The 7,608-nt window shown below is 43.8% G+C and overlaps 1 long non-coding RNA gene across 2 annotated transcripts; it reads left to right on the forward strand.

Annotated features, from left to right (window-relative positions):
- Positions 1 to 495: 495 nt before the first annotated feature.
- On the forward strand, positions 496 to 3,561 carry LOC137477055 (uncharacterized). Of its 2 annotated transcripts, XR_011000780.1 has the most exons (4): positions 496 to 633; positions 1,255 to 1,344; positions 2,842 to 3,037; positions 3,145 to 3,561. It is a non-coding gene; the product is annotated as an uncharacterized lncRNA (long non-coding RNA). The 2 variants fall into 2 exon arrangements; XR_011000781.1 differs by lacking the exon at positions 1,255 to 1,344 and having other exon boundaries at positions 516 to 633.
- The last annotated feature ends 4,047 nt before the right edge of the window (positions 3,562 to 7,608 follow it).

Raw genomic sequence — 7,608 nt, forward strand, 5'->3', positions numbered from 1 at the left:
TGACTACCATTAAAAATTCCCTTCCTCTAAACCCTGAACAAGAAGAAACCAGACATCTTTAACACATCCTTCCTTCTTTGGCTCAGTTTTCAGACCAAAAACACATCTTTTCCCTTATTTAAACTGCAGCTGCAAATTCATATCAGATCACTGGAACCAAGGGATCCATGATCCCAGTATTCCCATGTCTCCATGTGATTTTGGCTGTCAAATCTGCTAAGTATGAATGATATTGAGCTGTCCAGGTTTGCAGGTAAACTTCACCTCTGGCTTTCTTCACTTGAGATTCTGCAAACCCTCTCTGCTTGTAGACCTGTGCCAAAAAGAATCTGATTTCTATCATCTGCTCAAAATGAAATATTTATTTCCTTTCCTACATTGTTTTATGTAGAATAGCTCCTCAAAAATCACACTCCCCTCAAAGTATTTTTCCCTGTATTATACCTAGATATTAATTGATTGTTCCGAGCAATCAGCCTCCTGTGATGACAGAAACACTGGGTAATATGGAGTGTGTCTGCTGAGCAGAGGCAATTGGGGCACCTTTTCTGTGTCTGTAGGTTCATGGAGGTTGTCTCTCCAGTTCATCTGGCTGGTGATATTTGTCAGATGACTTGTGGATATACTTGACAGGTAAAACCTGAGCTCATAGGTCTGGATCCTACAACTCATTCCCCAAGATCCTGACTGCTGTAGGCTATAGAGAAACTTTTGTTAGGAGGTGCTGCAGCCTTGGGATATGAGAAAGACTTGGGAACGGTAAAACTGAAGAATTGGATGTCTGAGCTCTGCTCTGATGTTTGTGGCACAAATATGGCCAGACATGAAGCATGGGTCTCCCTCACTCGCCTCCCACAGCACAGAGAGGGTGTCTGTACAGAGGGAGGATAGAGATTTGGCTGAAAGCTTGCCACAGGAGCCACGCTGCCCTTGGTCTGCCCCAGCACATAGGCAAGGTGTGCGCAGGCAGCGCAGCTTCCTCCGTGTCAAAGGTCACACTGCCCGGTCCTGGCAGCGTGTGGCACTTTCTCATGGGGGTGTGCTGCAGGGAGCAGCGCTGCAGCTGGCCTGGCAGGCAGCCCTCACCCTGCCCTGCAGGACCCTGCTCAGACAGCTGCCTTCAGCTGGCTGAGCCGATGTCTGTCCCACCATCCCTCACTGTTCTCCTCATAGTGCAGGGAAGGAAGAGTCGAGGGGAGGTACCAACTCTGCTGTTGAGGAATGCAATTCCCTGGTTCTTTCTGTACTCATCAGGGTACGGATTATTTCTGCCTGCAGCTTTAATGAAGAAACGATGTCAAGAAACAGCAGTAACAAACCCAATCCAGCAGCATCACCTTGCAGGTAAGGGCTAAACCAGCTGTGCTGCCATGCCAGCATTTAAGCAGAGCCCATTCAGAATGAATGCAGTGTGACTGAGCAGCAAGTTCACCATTTAAAGTGAAAATCAACACTTCCCAGCACTGAGGCAGATCATTAAACATTTTGTTTCATGAGCCAGCATCACTTTTCTGAAAAAAGTGTCAGGGTGTTCAGCCAAATGAGCAATTCAGTTGGCTTAACTTTCCTGACCGCTTTCTAATTTGGTTTTAATGAAGATATAATTAAGAGGTAATGTCAGTAGAGCTGAGCATTGTCACACAATAATGGTCTCCTGCTGCTGCATAAATGGTAAATGCAGTAAATACAGAAGGGAAGCCGGGATGTTTATTTTCAAAGCAGGAGGCATTGATCCTGGGACACTCTTCTGTTTTGATACCTTTATTTCCATTTTGTTAGAAAAATGAGCGGCAGCAGATTTAATCCCTTTTGGCCTGCAGCCACTTCACAGGAGTAGGAGGACAACTTTCAAGGTCGCTCTGCTGCAGCTGGGACATGCTGCTGCTGGATGGTGGCTCATGGGTTAGACTAAAAATTCCTCACTTTAACCTGATTGTCCAGTGGTATTCCTGCTGCTGGAGGGAATGCAATTGAGAGCCAGCCAGCACTACAGAATAACTTGGCCATTACAGTGCTGTTTATGAAAGAAAACCACCTTGAGAGACCAGTCCTTTTATTTTTTGACTGGCTGGACTTATGATCTTCGTCTTTTCTGGTAAATAACGTCTGCCTTCCAGCATTGCAATAGCAGAAATAAGGATTTTATGTTCTAGCCCATACCGTTCACCTCCACTGCAATTCAGGCTGCAAAATTATTTCCATTCGGAACTTCAGTTCCCATTTTTCTTTTAAGTTTTTGCAAAACTTCTTTGGGGAGAAATTCTCTTCCAAGGCATTTAAGCCAAGTAATGGCTTTAACAGTTTTTGCATTATGAAGGCTGACAAGATATACTATCTCCTAAAGCTAAGACTGTTTTTTCAAGCAGAAAACTGCATGAAATAACTGCAAATGAGACTTATGCTAAAATATGGATAAATCTTGGAAGTTAAAACTTCCTGTGAAATTAGTACTTGCTGAAGAGCACTGCCTTTGTTCTGTCTGAAATATCTGGTGTTTTGAATATGCAAACTAATGACAATTTTAGAGCACATGGAGTAAATCTTAAGTCTTCAAGGACACTTGAGAAATAATAACTCCTATATAGTGCTCTTAATCGATAACTTTTCAAGGCATTTCATGCTGATCAGAATAAGGGCTAACCAGACATGGGTTCATTAAAAAAAATCCAGGGTTTTTCCATTCTGAAGTAGAAGCAAATCCAGCCTTTCAAAAATGCTAATAAAAACCAGGAGACCGTTAGCACACCATATGTTAAGCACATCCAAGCTGAGGGGGATTTGCCTTCAAGCCCAGAGTAGGCCTTGCATTTAAATGTGCCCTAGCTACTCTGTTGCTTGCAGTCATTTTGCTGCTGTGGTGGGAGATGTTCACACTGACAGGGATGAGCCAGGATCCATGCTTTTGTGACTGAGCAGTTGGCTGGAGGATGGAAACAGCCAAACTTCCAAATCCCACTCTTGGTTCATGCAGGTTTGGTTTGGGTCTGCCATCTTCTGTGAGAGAATATGCTGCTCCTTCTTCTGTTCCAGTGACATGGTGAAGGGCAGAGGCTCTTCACCTATTTCTCCTTTGTGAATTACAACTTGTACCAGCTCCCTGTTGCCTGAGCATTATGATGTTGTTTTCCATTTACTTCTCCACAGCTGAGGTAGAGCACTCTTTCTGATGAAATGGGACATCTCCCCCTGAATCAAAGAAACTTGCCTGCCACACAGAAATTGTTATGACATATATATTCCTAAGGAAGACTTGTTTTGTCATATCACAGTTTCACAGCCAGAAAAAATTATTTTACCAACCTGCCAACCCCCAAGTCAGCATTGTAGCATCATCTTTTCAGAGAGGAAAGACAAGATGTCACAAGCATGAAACCTGTGGCAGAGCTGGGTGTAAGACATAAGCTTCCAGTGTTTTGCACATTCAGCACTTTGCCTTAGACTTGGCTGTGGAGAGCAACTGCAGTATTAACAGCAGTGAGTGTTTTCAGATCCAATGCTGTGAATCTGAATGACTGCATGATTTTAAGTGTCAGAGGGCTGCAGTTACATCAGGGTAACCCAGTCAGAATTTGGTTGGCATTGTGGGGAGCAATTTCATATCTCTGTAGGCTGTGGCCAAATCACATGCAGGAGTTGTGTTTAGATAAAGTAATACTTGTGTAGGCAAAGCAAATATTAGAAAGTGAAAGGAATTCAGAGTAATAGGATCACTCTGCCCTGAGCCTGCTTCTGCTGAGACCTGGGAGATGGTCAGCTCCCCCATGCCAAGCCACTCCTACACCAGCTCAGTTTAAAAGCTCCTGGGGACAGTAAGAGGCTATTGTCCAGCTGGAAGACTCTAGTGGGCTACCTATCTTCTTCCCAAAAAATGGCCTTTACAGCTTACCTATGATGTCAGGAGCTGAAGGAGATAATGTAGGACTTCCCTAAGCTTTCATGCCTTGGATGATATTTATACTTTTTGGTGAGGAAGTCACCCTTCTTCCCAAAACATGTCCTCTGGCAGCACTCCAGAGGGCACGAGGAGCCAGTGCTCTGGGTCACCCTTTCAGAAGGACATGTGCATGCTTGCCCAGCTGAGAGAGGAGGATGGTAGATCCAGCAGGAGAAATGTCTGTCTGAGGCACAGTGCAAGCAAGCAGGAGGACATTAGTGGCTGAAACACAAAGGGGACCTGAGGCTCCTCTCTCACTTTTACTCAGGCCCAAGCAGAGAGGTGACCATGGCATACTGGTGGCAGGTGAAGGGCAGCTGCAATGGCCTGGTGCTATGTGCACCGCAAGAGATCCAGCAGCTCAGAGAGCTGAGGAATTGGCCAGAGCAGCTGCCTGGGCTGTCCTCAGCCAACCAGGAAAAATTTGAGACTATGGCAGGGACAGAAGAAGCCCTGCCTGAAGAGCAAGGGGTAAGATCTCCCTATCCCTAAATCACTGTGACTTGGGAATGTGCTCTCTGCTTCCCTACACCACCAAAGGGCTGTCACCAAAACAGATGCACTTGGCTGGCTGCTGGAAGTAAATCTGGGGAGGGAAGAGCAAGGAGTACCATATTCCCCCTTCAATAAGAAACTCTCAGGATTTCCCCTCACCCTGTGGGAGCATTTCACTTTCCAGTAAGCAGCACTATAAATTTCACCTGTTGGTAGAAGTAAAGATGTTTTATGGTTGTCCAGACTAAGCTATGATTGACTTAAAGTCTAACAAATCATTCCTTTAAAGTCTAACAAATCAATCTCCTCCCACTGTCCCTTTAACCATGCTACACAGAGTGCCAGTTCTTCCTTTAAAGATAACAGGAGAGGGAGGGAACAGCTGTCACCAGCACCACATGAATGAATGAATGAATGTTGAGCCATCCCATAACTTCCCTCTGCTTGGCTATAAGAACAGGAGGAAAACAAGCAAAGCAGAAATCCCCTGGCAAGAAGCAGTTGGAGCTCCTGAGCATCACATCACACCTGTGCTGTCAGGAGCCAGACCTGTCCCTCTGAAGCTCTGAAGCAGCTGCTTCCTCAGAAAGGTGTGGGGTGCTGAGGAATGGATGAGGAGTCAGAGGGAGCCTCACCACAAAGGGCATTTTGTTGAAAGGTGCTGCACAACGCTGCACATTGTGGTGGAGGGGGCAAGGTGGAGTATTTCCAGTGGGAGATGGTGCATTTGTACAAATCAGAATGCATGCTCTTTTCTCTGTTGGAATATTGTCATTGTCCTTTATTACATTAAAGGGGAACATCTTTATCTCATGGTGATTTGGGTGGGATATGACATTGCCTAATGTAAAGGGGGACTGTAATATCAAGGAGACAACCGTGAAATAACGCATTACACACTGAATTGAACAGCAGGCTCATTTACATTCCTTTAATTTGGAAATATGAACATTCAGAAAAGCTCTTCTCTGCTTGCATTCCCTTATTTGGGAAACATGTAAATTACATTTATGATAATTTAGTATTTAACTGGTACAAGCATTGCGAATTCCAGAAGCAAACATTTTAAAATAGGTGGGAGCTGTGCCAGCCTTCTTTGGAAATGTGTGAGGTAAAAGCCACCTCTGTGGATGACTCTGAACGCAGCGCTTCCAGCTTCTGGATCCACACTTGCAAATGCCTGTAAAGCAGATGGGACAGCAATGGTGAGGTTTGCAGGGCTGGACCTTTTGTCGCAATCACAGTCTAGGCTTATCACATATGGCAGATGGATTTAATTAATAAAGCTCTTCTGTTGCGTGTGGAGTCATTTTTTTGCAGCCTCTGAGATCCCGGAATTGCAAATGAAAATGACAGCAGAGGAGCTTTTAGATCAGCTGTGCTCAGATGATGCTGAGAGGCCTCTTCTACGGTAATCCCACTGCTACATTTTCCAGTCTCTCCTTGGAAACCTTCTGCCAATTGTGAGTCATGTTCAGCTGCTCATCAGTTAGCTTATTCTATTGCGTGTGTAATAGCCCTTATTATGAAGTCATTTCTCTTGTATCTAAATGGGATTGTTCACTTTTAATCCAAGACCCTTCTTCTATCTCTGCTGCAGGGAAAGTCCATCCTGACAGGACACAAATACAAACATCCATCCCAGAGCTAGCTGGGGCTCCATCCTTCCCTGTGAATTGCCTTCTCCACCCTCTCCCCGATCTCTGGTTCTCTTTACCATTCCTGCTGCCCATCCTCAGGTCTTCTGTCACTTTTCACTGCCCTTTCTAGAAAGCAAGGCTTATAAATTAGTGCTGTGCTCCAGCCTTACCCAGACTGCATAATGCTGCACCCATCACTCCCTTTTTGTCACATGGCAGATCTCTCTTTATACCCCCAGGGACAGTGATTGCTTTCCTTGCAATGGGAACTCTCTTAATTACCTTCTATAACCCCAAGGTATTTTCCTATAATAACATTTCCTAAATATTTGTGTTGATTATTGTTATTTCTCTCCAGGTGCAGTACTGTCACATTCATCAGTATTAAGTAAATTTTTTTTTGTTAACATCTTCCCATGACTCAGAACATGCCAGGCAATTCTGCAATTGGGATTTGCTATCCCTTTTCACCTATCCATTTCATATTTTATTGCTTTCAGTGCCAGTAAGGTTAAACACAGCATTGGCTCATATAAATCAAATGACCTGAGTACAGAGGGAAATAAAAATATTTGGAAAAATAATTGGAAGCTGAAATAGGATTAAAAAAAAAATACACTCTTTTTTCGTGAAATATAACCATTGGATTTTTTCCCCTTGCCCAAATTTGAATAAAAAAGCTAGAAGATGAAAAAAAAAACAAACAAAAAAACAAACCTAATATTTTATTTAAAAAATAGTTAAATATTTGCCAGGCCTAAACTTTTATGTTAACATTTTCATCTGAGTTATGCATCCATTGGGAGCAAAGGTGTTCTGACTAATTCTGACAGAGGCTGTGAGAAGGCAATACCTGCTCTTTTTTCTGCTTGTTTCACGAGAGGGACAGTACAGAAATCATTGCTCTGAAAAAGAGTTCATCCCCTTTCAGGAGAGCTCTGAAATATTTGCCTGCAGTTAGTCAGAAGCCATGGCTCAGTGGGCTTCCACGTGTCTTTGCTGTGCAGAGCAGGCACTGAAGCAAGAACATGCTGCAAACTTCAGTCAACAGTCATCCCTTGAGTAAAGTTTTATTCAAGCAAACAAACAAGATCACCATAACAAAAACCCAAAACCACCCAAAACATATCTGAAAACCAGAAATGTTTACATACTCATTTCTTGACATTTTCCATAGCCTTTTTTATATTCATGAGCAATTTCCTACGCAAACTTGTATAGATCGAGGAGAAAGGACAAGCTGGGTGGAATCCTATCTGTAATAAGAAAGGCACAGCTAAACAGAGGTCTAGCTAATGAAAAAAGACATTTTTTTCTCAGAGATCCAAGTCCATGGACAGAGCTCAGAGGAGGAAATGAGAGTCTCATACCCATTCCTCAGCAATATGCACTTTACAAATTAGCTCTCATGCACTGTGCACTGAACCCCTGCCAGAACAAGTACCTGCTATTGTATGAAAGTGGAAGAAGTTCTGGGCATGGGTTGTCCACGAGGGGCTGGTGGTACTTCTGCAAATGGTATCGGGTTATGTCTGCTGC

Source organism: Anomalospiza imberbis, chromosome 1, assembly GCF_031753505.1.
Source record: "Anomalospiza imberbis isolate Cuckoo-Finch-1a 21T00152 chromosome 1, ASM3175350v1, whole genome shotgun sequence".
NCBI classification, from domain to species: Eukaryota; Metazoa; Chordata; class Aves; order Passeriformes; family Viduidae; genus Anomalospiza; species Anomalospiza imberbis.